The following is a 12,715-nucleotide window of genomic DNA, read 5'->3' as shown; positions in this document are numbered from 1 at the left end:
ATTTTTACATTCATTGTTATTTTTTTGCTCGTCTCACTTTGTGTAAATTCTCATATTATCTGATCAATTGATTTCTCAATTTGTGTTAATATAAGATTGTTTGCAAAAGTTATATGATCAATAAGAATGTTTGCAAAAGTTATATGACAAAATAAATAACAATGAATGTACAATTTTAAATTAAATTTTGAAAACTGTCATGTGACTGGGCCTGGTAAGGATAGTGTTAATTTACTTTTAACCATGAACAAGATATATTACGATACGATATTATTGATATGATAATACGGTTGAGTCATTTCGCGATTATGATGCAATATCGTTTACAGTCATACTACGTCATGGATGAGATACCTCGCATTTGCTTATTATAACAAAAGTTGTAATAATAAAGAAACACACCCACGGCACATCTTACCAATGGTGTAGTACGAATATTGCGTCGGGGGATAACATCTTCCGTAACAATATACCAACAGTATTGTGTCGCGAATAAGCTGGTGGTGTCATCGTGCGAATGGTGTCGTGCCGCAGCATATGTCGTCCATGGTTACGAACAGAGAGGAAATTGGAGTTCAACTGAAATTAACATGCAAAAGGATCTATAACATTACAGATTTGCCCTGCTTTGACGTAATTTAGTGTATACAAGAACCTTTGTATTTAACCTTAAAATTAGGGATCTACCTGATTAGGTTGTACGCTGACATAAACAAGAGCACACTACGGAAATGTATTTAATCGTACGTTGCCTAAGAAAGAGAACTTAATCGTTTACTATATTTTTGAACGAAGATATATGTCAACTAGAGTTAAAAATAATAAAAAATGTTAAAATAATAATTTAAAATACGAAACAAAAAATATAAATAATACATTTAAAAATATTGGACATGTCTAATATGTATGTATATCTCTATACCAATAGACTAATCTATAAAGGGAAATCATCCAAAATGATTAAGTCAAAAACGTGTATTATATAAATGTAGGTTTCTGTCTTCGCAGAAATCCCAACTGCTCTTCGCCTTTTCTTTTGACTTTTGAGACCTGCCTCTTTCTTTCTTGATGTCGTCCGGCCTCGGGCCTTTCTCCGCTGTACCGAAAAGTTATTCTTTGGATGCCCCTAGAATCATTGAAGGAATCGGTTCTTCAGAAGCTATGGAATTAAGAAAACGATTGTTTCACAGGCTGACTTCATAACGATCGTTTTACTTCACGAATAAAAGAGATTCCGGGTTCAGCAGGAAACAGCATCTTCGCTCTCTACGACGCAGCGTCCTCTTTTTGGGGGAAGATGTCGTGATTCATCTTCAAGGAATGTTTTAGTTGTACAATTTTTACTGGTGCAGTAAATTTTTTAGTTTCTGTCTCTCAGCTCATCGCTTTGCAACTTCTTCTTCACCGAACTTGAGCATGTATTTTGACCTTACATAAATGCTTCCACTTCAAGACATCTAACCTCTTCAACTTTTCACGCAATTGATTTCTGGATATTTCGGTTCTTTAGAGGTATTATTTGACATATTTTATTTGTGTTTTCAAATTTTTATTTCATTTCAACAGTTGAGCATGTTCATTTTGCAATTCTATTTCTCGGAATGTTTTCCCTAGGCTTTACTTACTATGAACGTCGCAGCTTGTCTGCGATTCAATTGCTAACCGTTCAATTGAATCCTCGTTATCTTAACGGTTCTCTTGTGTAGTCTATCATTGGTATATTACCAAATAATTCATTTTCTTCTTCTAATTATTTTATCCCCCTTCATCTGCCTCTTGTTATTGTTGGTAGCGGTACTGATTGCATAGATGTCGCTCTTCTTGCTTTTGCCTTTCTTTTCAGACCAGCTGTTTTTCGATATCGTGCCGTCTTTCTTGTACAATTTCTCTTTCTCTTTTATTTTGTAATAAATTTGTTTGTTGTTCGGATACAGTATGCTTTTTCGTCTATTCGTATTTTTTGTACGATTTTGTTTGATGATTTCGGGTAAACAATGATCGCCACGGACATCCATGCTTCTTAAAAAGTTGCGGGTATAATATTTTAGGAAGAGATTGCCTGTTAAAAGAATAGTACATATTAATAATAAGCGAAAATAACATGGATCAAACGAGGAAAGCATATTGATGTCGGGAGACAAGGAATCTCGTTTTATATTAAAATTGCCTGACTGAGAGGAAACCAAATACAAATCTCGTATAGTACTTTATTATTATAGAAGATATTATTAAAGAAGATATCAGTTATTGAAGAAAAAAACTGAGCTGCATGTGGAACAGAAACTGATTCGCCTGCTTGCTCCGAAGTTTCGGGGCGCACAGGGATGTCCCTGCAAAATCATTGGGTGATAACTTGCGAGACTCGCTTTCTCAGAGATCGTCTCCTACGTATTGTGTCGTCTTTCGTTTACGAAGAAACCTACGATACGTAGCTGATTTTAACAAATTATATCGTGTTTCGCTTCATTTTAATTACAGAAATATGACGGACATGTTGATGAAAGTTTAGTAAATATTGGTAATAATATGGTAAAAGAATAATTGGTAAAAATTTATTGTTGTATTGTTGCTTCGTCGACATTCGGTCTCGGATCGAGTAATACTACCTGCCATTATTTCTGTAGTCAGTAATAAATGTTTAATAGAGAAAAGGTATATAAATAGTTGTTTTATTGTAAATCCTAGGATATCATTAAAATGCAAAATGATCCTACTGTGGCTGGCTAAATTTCGTCTGCACACACCACTCTTTCTCAACTGTTATTGCGTTTTTTGATATTACAGAAAACATTTTGTAATTATAAGAAAATCGGGATTCAAGTGTTGCGATAATGGAGATACATAAGGTATTCTAAATGTCCAAACTGAGGTCCTAGACGTGTCGAACGTAGAAAGGGACAATGCGAGTGAAAGAGAAGGAGGGACTGACAATCAACAAATATGAGCGACCTGTGATAAGCTGGACAGATCAATACAAAATTTAAATTTTCTTATTCTTGATTTGTGATGAAACTTTTACCAACGTTACTTTCATTTTTATAATGAAAATATCATCAGACACTACATTGATCGAAGCATATTTGCTAACTCATTTTAATCGGAAAGATCTCAGAATATTGATCGTAAAGCGATATTCCTTCATTCTAAACACATTATGCGTTTAAATAAATAATAAAATTTACCGTTTAAATGGTTATCACGTAAAAGTAAGCTATGCAGTAGGCTAAAATTTCTAAGCTTTATAAACACAAGATTTTTGAACCATTGGATACTGATATTAGAAACATTCTTATGTCGGCTCTATTCTCTGTTTATATGTGTACTATCTGAAAATGTCAAAAAGGTTAGGGAGAATGGTGGCCAGAAACGAGATTTAGCCGAAAAAATACCAGTCGCTGATGTGTTAATATAAATCATTAGCAGATACAAAACACACGTATGCACAGTACGAATTCTATGTACTTACCAACTTTTCAAATTCAATCCTTATGATGGGGATTGTCTTCTTTCGGAAAGTGATGCAGATGATATTCTCGATGTCGACTGTTGTGACATTTGATGTAGACGCAAATATTTACTCATCTAATCATTCTCTGCAAAATTATAACATAAAAACCTGAAGCAAACTACAGAACAGTACGCAGCTGTCGGCTATAACGATGTCGCACAAATTCAATAATGTGGTAAAAAATGCATGTAAAAAGAAAATAAAATATCGCATAAAGATTTCTATATCCGTTTTCAGATAATGCTCCAGGTATGGAAAACATTATTTTCAGTTATTTGCGGTAGACGACAGACGAGTGAATCTGCGTAAAATTTGTTTTTCCCAAGATTCGCTAGAAATTCCGAGATAAGGAGGGGATACGACGCTGATTGGAATGTTTGCAAATTCATTGGATGAGAAAGAATTGATGGAAGAAGAAGGTAAACGCTCACGTCTATTGGTTACCCTAAGATAGCAATTGACCAATTCAATTAGGCTTCAAAACACGTAAAGTCGGGAAAAATTCCAGGTGGCAACATTTTTACACAAAAGGTGGCTTTTTTATATTGAAAATTTTTTTTATTGCCATGCTTTTGAAATCTTATTAATAAAATGTGTATTATAGCATTGTTTGCCAGAAGACAAACGCTACCCCACCATCGTATACCATTCCAGAAATGGTGCTGATTGTGAGATTATAACCAATCCACTCCCATTGTCAATTCCTCCCTAAATTATGTTGTCTCTTGCTTTTCTTCGACAACAAACGAACATGCCGTTCACAGAGCCGTTGGAGAACCGTTTTCTTCATCTTCGCTAGTAAACAACTCACAGACAGTTAGTAAATATGTTACAGTTGCTAGATGATGTCTTTGATCATGTTCGGAAAGGGGAAGGTTACGAATTCAATATTTATTCTTTTTATATAAGGCCATCCATTTTTCTGCCAAGGATAGTTTAATCAAAATGATATCGTTTGCATTTTGTAAAGAACTGGAGTTTATAAAGATTTTTGTATTTTATATCTATTATTGTATTCTATATATCATTCTACGACGGATGAATGTTCTACATCGAACATCGATACATGAATCAATCAGAATGATACTTTTTACAATTTGTGAATGTGATTCCTTGACGCCGTTTGAAAAAATGTCTGGTTTCTTCACGGGAATAAATACTCAGTAAACGATGAATTTTTCACAAGGTGGGGGATTTTTTGGAATTAGCATACTTTCTCCTTTTCTTAAACCTTGCGTACTTTCTTATTTTATTGCCTGTGAATCATTAATTGAAAACTCGAACATTCCCGTCACCTCTGGGCCTGTCCCTACCTGATGTGAACGGAACGTAAGAGTTGGACTTTCTCCTTCTTAGAAACATACATTTACCAATTCATTCACATGTATTTTTCATCATATTGAATCAAGAATGCAAGTGGAAAATTAACAAAGTCGAGGTGCATCAGCGAGGTATCCTATCACGTAATAGGAAGCGCAAGAACTCGCCGAAGTCAATGGGAAGAGGGGAGTGAATTGGACCCACGCGTTCCAAGTAGATCGACATTCATTGTATCAGCAACTAATGGTCAAAATTTTTTTTTTATTTACAAGTACTTTATAATCAATTCTCGCATTGAGAATTTTGAGCAAGTTTCTCTGGCGTGGCGCATTGACATGACTAATTATTTATAATAAGTTTATTTCTAGCTGAATCTAGTTATTAGGTTTAAAGGATAATGTTTTCTTAGCTTGCGGATCTGGTCTGACGTATTAAGGAATTTTGTAATTGGGGGTTTTCGATGGTTGTTAACTCGTATGATATATCTATTACTATATTTTGTTATTTCTTCTTTGACTGTGGGTATCTTGTGGTCGCGATGTATTGCTTCGTTGATAACATACCAGGGTGCGTGTATTAGAAATCTTAGAGTTTTCGATTGGAAGCGTTGAAGTATTTCAATGTTGTAATTACTTGCTGTTCCCCATAGTTGGATTCCGTAGGTCCAGACGGGTTTTATTATGGTCTTATAGAGCGTAATTTTGCTCTACGTGCTTAAGTTAGAACGTCGGTCAATGAGCCAGTAAAATTTTTTAAGTTTAGCCTTGAGTTGCTTCGATTTGTCTATGATGTGTTGTTTCCATGTCATTCTCCTGTCCAGAGTCATGCCCAGCTATCTGACTGAATCCTTGTTAAGAATTGTTATATTATTAATGGTCACCTGAGGCCAGGTTTGTTTTCGCAGCGTGAAGATTACATGTGTGGATTTATTTTCGTTAATTTTGAAGCCCCATTTGTGGAACCACTTTTCCATAGAGTCGAGACATCATTGGAGAGTAGATGAAGCAATTACCGGGTCTGCGTGGGAAGCTAATAGCGTTGTGTCATCAGCAAATGTTGCTATTGTTATCTCTGTTGATACAGATAAATCGGCAGTGTAGATGGAAAACAGCAGGGGTCCAAGGACACTACCTTGGGGTATGCCAGCTTCTATTGGAAATGTTGTGGTTGTGGCGTATTGTCTATTAGTTAGGTAAGACTTTAGGATGTAGTAGTAGGTGTATGCTAGGGTTTTCTTTAATTTGTATAGAAGCCCTTCGTGCAATACTTTGTCGAATGCCTATTGAATGTCTAGGAATACAGTTGAGCAATATTTTTTCTTTTCTAAGTTTTGGCTGATATTATGTGTTATACGATGAATTTGCTCTATCGTAGAATGTTGTTTCCGAAAACCGAATTGATGATCTGCCAGTGTTTTTGTTAGAATTTAATCTTGGAATTAAGATTAGTAATTTGTGGAAGACACAATGTTTGTGTTGAAATAATACAATGTGATATTTATTAAACAATTATTTCAAGAGTTATAAATGTGCGTTCTGGAATGTAGACAGTTGGCGAGTTATTCACAGACTAACTGGCTTAGTGACCCATGGCCCTTAAAAAGGTTTAGAGCCCCACTCTCTATGCAGTAATGAGTGTGACCTGTCTGGGTGCCTGTGTGGCGTCACATGTGGCACAGAACCTTCTAGTAGCTTCTCGACGTGCCCATCTAGAATGTTTCATCTATATCCTCACGTTTCTTCCGGCGTTTTTTGAAAAAGCATGCACGTGCTAACTGCCGTGGTGCATCTCACGAACGCACGCTAGTGGGGATGGCGCTGGGCAACGAACGGAAGAATCCGTACGATCAATCACCTTATCTGCATGCGATTGATATCGTTGTATTCCAACAGTTTTCAAATTCTCTAAGAGTGGAACGAGTCGATTCGTTAGCATCTTCTCGAATAGTTTTGACAAAGTAGGTAGAAGACTACTTGGGCGATAGGAGCTAGTTTCGTGTATTGGTTTTCCGGGTTTAGGGATGACAGTAATCAGTGATATTTTCCAGGACTTAGGATAGTATTCCAGGCGAAGAGTTGCATTAAAAATTGATGTGATGAGTGCAATCCCTTTTATGGGAAGTTCCTTGATTGCTTTATTACATATTTGGTCATGCCCCGATGCTTTCTTGGGATTTAGGCGACGGATCAATTCTATAACTTCCACAGAAGTGAAAGGTTCAACAGGAGGAGACATTTGGAAGGAAGAGTGCAGGTATTCCGTTATTTCCGAGGCAATATTGGAAGAATGAGGTTTAAATATGTTAAATAGGTGATTAGCAAACAGGTTGGCTTTTTCTATAGGGTCACGCGCCCATCCACCTTGCGGACAGCGAATTGGAGGGATTATTTACGGGAGACGCGTGACTTTCCTGGAAACCTTCCATAGTGAGTAGTTGGTGTCAGCTGTGGGAGACAGATTGGCGAGATTTTTTGGAAACAGTCACTTTTATAGTTTTTAATGATTTTGGTTAAATTCTTAGTTATTTAGTTTGCGTTTGTAGTCAGGTGTTCTATGACTCTGCCATACTCTGCCAAAGTCTACGTTTTTCTGCGACTTTTTTTAATATGTGATGGGGTATTCATGTTTGCTGATAGAACTGTTAGTAGGTGTGGAAGAGCGGATAGCGTTTATTATGCTGGTGTTCAAGTATTCCGTGGCTGTTTCAATATTTTCATTTGTTTTTAGGGAAATTAAGGCTGATATTAAATGATTAAGGACTTCTCTAAAGAGCTGCTTGGTGTTGGTGAGTTGGTTATGAATAAAGCCATTAGGTGGATTTTCGATAATTGTTGAGCTAATTGTTGCAATAGCGGGGGAATGATCAGAAGAGAGATCAGCCGAGGAGTTGATTTGGACGTATCTTGGCGAGATATTTTTAGTTATAAAGAAGTCAAGTAAATCAGGTATTTTGTTAGTGTCAGTGGGCCAGTAAGTGGGTTCATATGTGCTGAGATAATTGAGTCTGTTGGTGTTTATGCTATTCAAGAGATTTTTGCCTCTTACTGTGACCAGTCTGCTGCCCCATTGGATATGTTTGGCGTTATAGTCTCCTCCAGCTATGAATCTACTGCACAGGGTGTCAAGGAAGTTATTAATGTCTTCTTTGGCGATGGAGTGTCTGGGAGAGCAGCATACTGCTGAAGTGGTGATTGTACCATGGCAGTTTTCTATCGCTACGTTTGTAGCTTGGAGGTAGTCCTTCTGGAATGATAGAAGCTCCTAATGCTTAATTCTGGTTTTGATAATAATTCCGGTGCCGCTGTTTATTTTCAGGTAATTTTTGTTGGTGAAGTGAGTTTCAAATATGAGCATTACGTCGATTTGCTATTGTTTTAAGAAGAGTTCTGGTTCGTATTTGTGTTGAGCTAGACCGTTGGCATTCCAAAGAGCTATGCGCCTTGGTTTTATTTTGCGTCGGGGCGTATTAATTTATTCATGATGAGTGTTAATAATGATAGTAAGTTATTCATTAGTTCTGATTGTTTCTCGATTAATTTAATAATAATCGTCATAATAATTATACATTCATTTCGGTTTGCATTATTGAATATCATTAATTTCTATATCTTTAATATTATCGTAATTGTTACATTCTTTATAGTATAAACATGTTCTTATAAAAAGTAAAATGATCTTTCTTTCGTCTCTGGTGAAAGTTGTCCGGATTTAAATACAGATTTGAAAACGAACTAAATTACAACAATTTTGAAAAATATTGATTCAAGAGTTTACTTATGTCCGATTTCAATCTTTTTAAAAAGATCCGGTCAAATGACCGGCTTCAATGTTTAATCTAAAGTTTCACATTTATTGTTATTTTTTTGCTCATCTGAATATACGTAAACTGTTACATTATCTGATAAATTGATTTCTCAATTTGTGTTAATATAAGAATGTTTGCAAAAGTTAGATGCATGAAATAAATAACAATGCACGTACCATCTTAAATTAAATTTTGAAAACGGTCATTTGACCCGGCCCGGCAAGGTTAGTGTTCATTTACTTTTAACCATGGACAAGATATATTACGAAACGATATTGTTAATATGACAATACGGTTGAGTCATTTCGCGATTATGATACAATAGCGTTCACAGTCATACTACGTCAAGGACGAGATATCTTGCATTTGATTATTATAACAGAAGTTGTAATTATAAAGAAACACGCTCACGGCACATCTTACCGATGGTGTAGTACGAATATTGCGTCGGGGGATAACATCTTCCGTAAGAATATATAAACAGTGGGATAAATTTCGGGAATAAACTGTTCGTGTCAACGTGCGAATGGTATCGTGCCGCAACATATGTCATCCATGGTTACGAACAGAGAGGAAATTGGAGTTCAACTGAAATTAACGTGCAAAAGGATCTATAACATTAAAGATCTGCCCTTCTTTGTCGTAATTTAGCGTGTACAAGAGCCTATGTACTTAAGCTTAAAGTTAAGAATCTACCCTATTTAGTTGTACGCTAACATAAACAAGAACCTGCGGGATTTCACACTACGGAAACCTATTTAATCGTACGTTGCCTAAAAAAGAGAAATTAATGGTTCGCTATATTTTTGAACGATGATATATATAAAGTAGAGTTAAAAATAGTAAAAGGTGTTAAAATAATAATTTAAAATACGAAACAAAGAACATAAATAATACATTTACAAATATTGGACATATCTAATATGTCTGTATATCTCTATACCAATAGACTATTCTATAAAGACAAACCATTCAAAATGATTCAGTCAAAGACGTGTATTATATAAATGTAGATTTCTGTCTTCGAAGAAATCCCAACTGCTCTTCGCCTTTTCGTTTGAGTTTTGAGACCTGCGTCTTTCTTTCTTGATGTCGTCCAGCCTCGGGCCTTCCTCCGCTGTACCGAAAAGTTATTCTTTGAATGCTCCTAGAATCACCGAAAGAATCGATTCTTCAGAAACTATGGAATTCAGAAAACGATTGCTTCACAGGTTGACTTCATAGCGATCGTTTTGCTTCATCTTACGAATAAAAGAGTTTCCGGGGCCAGCAGGAAACCGCACCTTCGCTCGCTATGATGGAGCGTCCTCTTTTTGGGAGAAGATGTGATTCGTCTTCAAGGAATTTTTTAGTTGTACAATTTTTACTGATGCAGTAAATTTTTTATTTTCTGTCTCTATGGCCATCATTTTGCAACATTTCCTTCACTGAACTTGAGCACGTATTTTGACCTTACATAAATGTTTCCACCTCGAGACATCTAATCTCCTCAACTTTTCACGCAATTGATTTCTGGATATTTCGGTTCTTTAGAGGTTCTATTTGACATATTTTATTCGTGCTTTCAAATTTTTATTTTCTTTCAACAGCAGAGCATGTTCATTTTGCAATTCTATTTCTCGGAAAGACTTCCCTAGGCTTTTCTCAATTTGAAAGTCGCAGCTCGTCTGCCATTCAATTGCTAGCCGTTCAATTGAATCCTCGTTGTAAGCGAATCTTAGCGGTACTCTTGTATAGTCTAGCATTGGTATATTACCAAATAATTCATTTTCTCCTCGTCTTATCTTATCCACCCTTCATCCGCTTCTTGCTATTGCTGGTAGTGATAGTAGTTGCATTCATGTCGTCCTACTTTCACTTGCCCTTCTTTTCTGACCAGCTGCTTTTCGATATCGTGCCGTCTTTCTTGTACAATTTCTCTTTCTCTTTTATTTTGTAATAAATTTGTTGGTTGTTCGGATACAGTATGCTTTTTCGTCTATTCGTATTTTTTGTACGATTTTGTTTGACGATTTCGGGTAAACAATGATCGCCACGGACATTCATGCTTCTTAAAGAGTTGCGGGTATAATATTTTAGGAAGAGATTGCCTGTTAAAAGAAATAGTACATATTAATAATAAGCGAAAGTAACATGGGTAAAACGAGGAAAACATATTGATGTCGGGAGACAAGGAATCTCGTTTTATATTAAAATTGCCTGACTGAGAGGAAACCAGATAGAAATCTCGTATAGTAATTTATTATTATACATCGAAGGTATCAGTTATTGAAGAAAAAAACTGAGCTGTATGTGGAACAGAAACGGATTCGCCTGCTTGCTCCAGAGTTTCGGGGCGCGCAGGGACGTAAAATCTTTGGGTGAAAACTTCCGAGACTCGCGTTTCAGCGATCGTTCCCTCCTTATTGTTTCGTCTTTCGCTTACTAAGAAACCTACGATACTTAGCCAATTTTTACAAATTATATCGTGTTTCGCTTCATTTTAATTACAAAAATATGACGGACATGTTGATAAAAGTTTCATAAATATTGATAATAATATGAAAGTTTTATTGTTGTATTGTTGCCAAAAAATTTATTGTTGTATTGTTGCTTCGTCGACATTCGGTCTCGGATCGAGTAATACTATCTGCCATTATTTCTGTAGTCAGTAGTAGATGTTTAATAGAGAAAAGGTATATAAATAGTTGTTTTATTGTAAATCCTAGGATATCATTAAAATGCAAAATGATCCTACTGTGGCTGGCTAAACTTCGTCTGTACACACCACTCTTTCTCAACTGTTATTGCGTTTTTTGATATTACAGAAAACATTTTGTAATTATAAGAAAATCGGGATTCAAGTGTTGCGATAATGGAGATACATAAGCTATTCTAAATGTCCAAACTGAGGTCCTAGACGTGTCGAACGTAGAAAGGGACAGTGCGAGTGAAAGAGAAGGAGGGACTGACAATCAACAAATATGAACGTCCTGTGATAAGCTGAATAGTTCAATTCAAAATTTAAATTTTCTTATTCTTGATTTGTGATGAAACTTTTACCAAAGTTACTTTCATTTTTATAATGAAAATATCATCAGACACTACATTGTTCGAAGCATATTTGCTAACTCATTTGAATAGGAAAGCGATATTCTGACATTCTGAACACATTATGTGTTTAAATAAATAATAAAATTTACCGTTTAAATGGTTATCACGTAAAAGTAAGCTATGCAGTAGGTTAAAATTTCCAAAATTTATAAACGCAAGACTTTTTAACCATTGGATACTTATATTAGAAACATTCATATGTCGCCTCTATTCTCTGTTCATGTGAGTACTATCAGAAAGTGTCGAAAAGGTTAGGAAGGATGGTGGTCAGAAACGAGATTTAACCGAAAAAATTCCAGCCGCCAATATGTTAATATAAATCATTAACAGATACAAAACACACGTATGCACAGTACGAATACTTTGTACTTACCAACTTTTCAAATTCAATCCTTATGATGGGGATTGTCTTCTTTCGGAAAGTGATGCAGATGATATTCTCGACTGTTGTGACATTTGATGTAGACGCAAACATTTACTCATCTAACTATTCTCTGCAAAATTATAACATTGGAACCTGACGCAAACTATTGAATATAACGCAACTCTAGGCGAAAACGTCGTCGCAAAAGTGTATTAAAGTAGTGAAGGATGCATATAAAAACGAAATAAATTAACGCATGAAGATATCTATATTCGCCTTCAGATGATGTATATGTGGCAAACATTGTTTTCGGTTATCTGCGGTAGACGACAGACGAGTAAATCTGCGTAAAATTTGTTTTTCCCAAGATTCGTTAGAAATTCCGAGATAAGGAGGGGATATCACGCTGATTGGAATGTTTGCAAATTCATTGGATGAGAAAGAATTGATGGAAGAAGAAGGTAAACGCTCACGTCTATTGGTTACCCTAAGGTAGCAATTGACCAATTCAACTAGCCTTAAAAACACGTAAAGTCGGGAAAACTTGCAGGTGGCAATATTTTTACACAGAAAGTCGCTATTTTATATTAAAAATGTTTTTATTTCCATGCGTTTGAAATCTTAT

At 35.7% G+C, this 12,715-nt stretch overlaps 2 long non-coding RNA genes across 2 annotated transcripts; both read right to left on the bottom strand.

Moving 5' to 3' along the window:
- Nucleotides 1-1,956: 1,956 nt before the first annotated feature.
- LOC105680877 lies at nt 1,957-3,645 on the bottom strand. The gene is made up of 2 exons (XR_001102350.3): nt 3,467-3,645; nt 1,957-2,059 (listed from the first exon to the last, which is right to left on the bottom strand). It is a non-coding gene; the product is annotated as an uncharacterized LOC105680877 (long non-coding RNA).
- A 6,050-nt stretch (nt 3,646-9,695) lies between these two features.
- LOC117151745 lies at nt 9,696-12,504 on the bottom strand. Its single transcript, XR_004461851.1, has 2 exons — nt 12,100-12,504; nt 9,696-10,723 (listed from the first exon to the last, which is right to left on the bottom strand). It is a non-coding gene; the product is annotated as an uncharacterized LOC117151745 (long non-coding RNA).
- Nucleotides 12,505-12,715: the final 211 nt, after the last annotated feature.

Source organism: Bombus impatiens, unplaced genomic scaffold, assembly GCF_000188095.3.
Source record: "Bombus impatiens unplaced genomic scaffold, BIMP_2.2 scf_0404, whole genome shotgun sequence".
NCBI lineage: Eukaryota > Metazoa > Arthropoda > Insecta > Hymenoptera > Apidae > Bombus > Bombus impatiens.
This window is presented reverse-complemented; position numbering and strand designations above follow the sequence as displayed.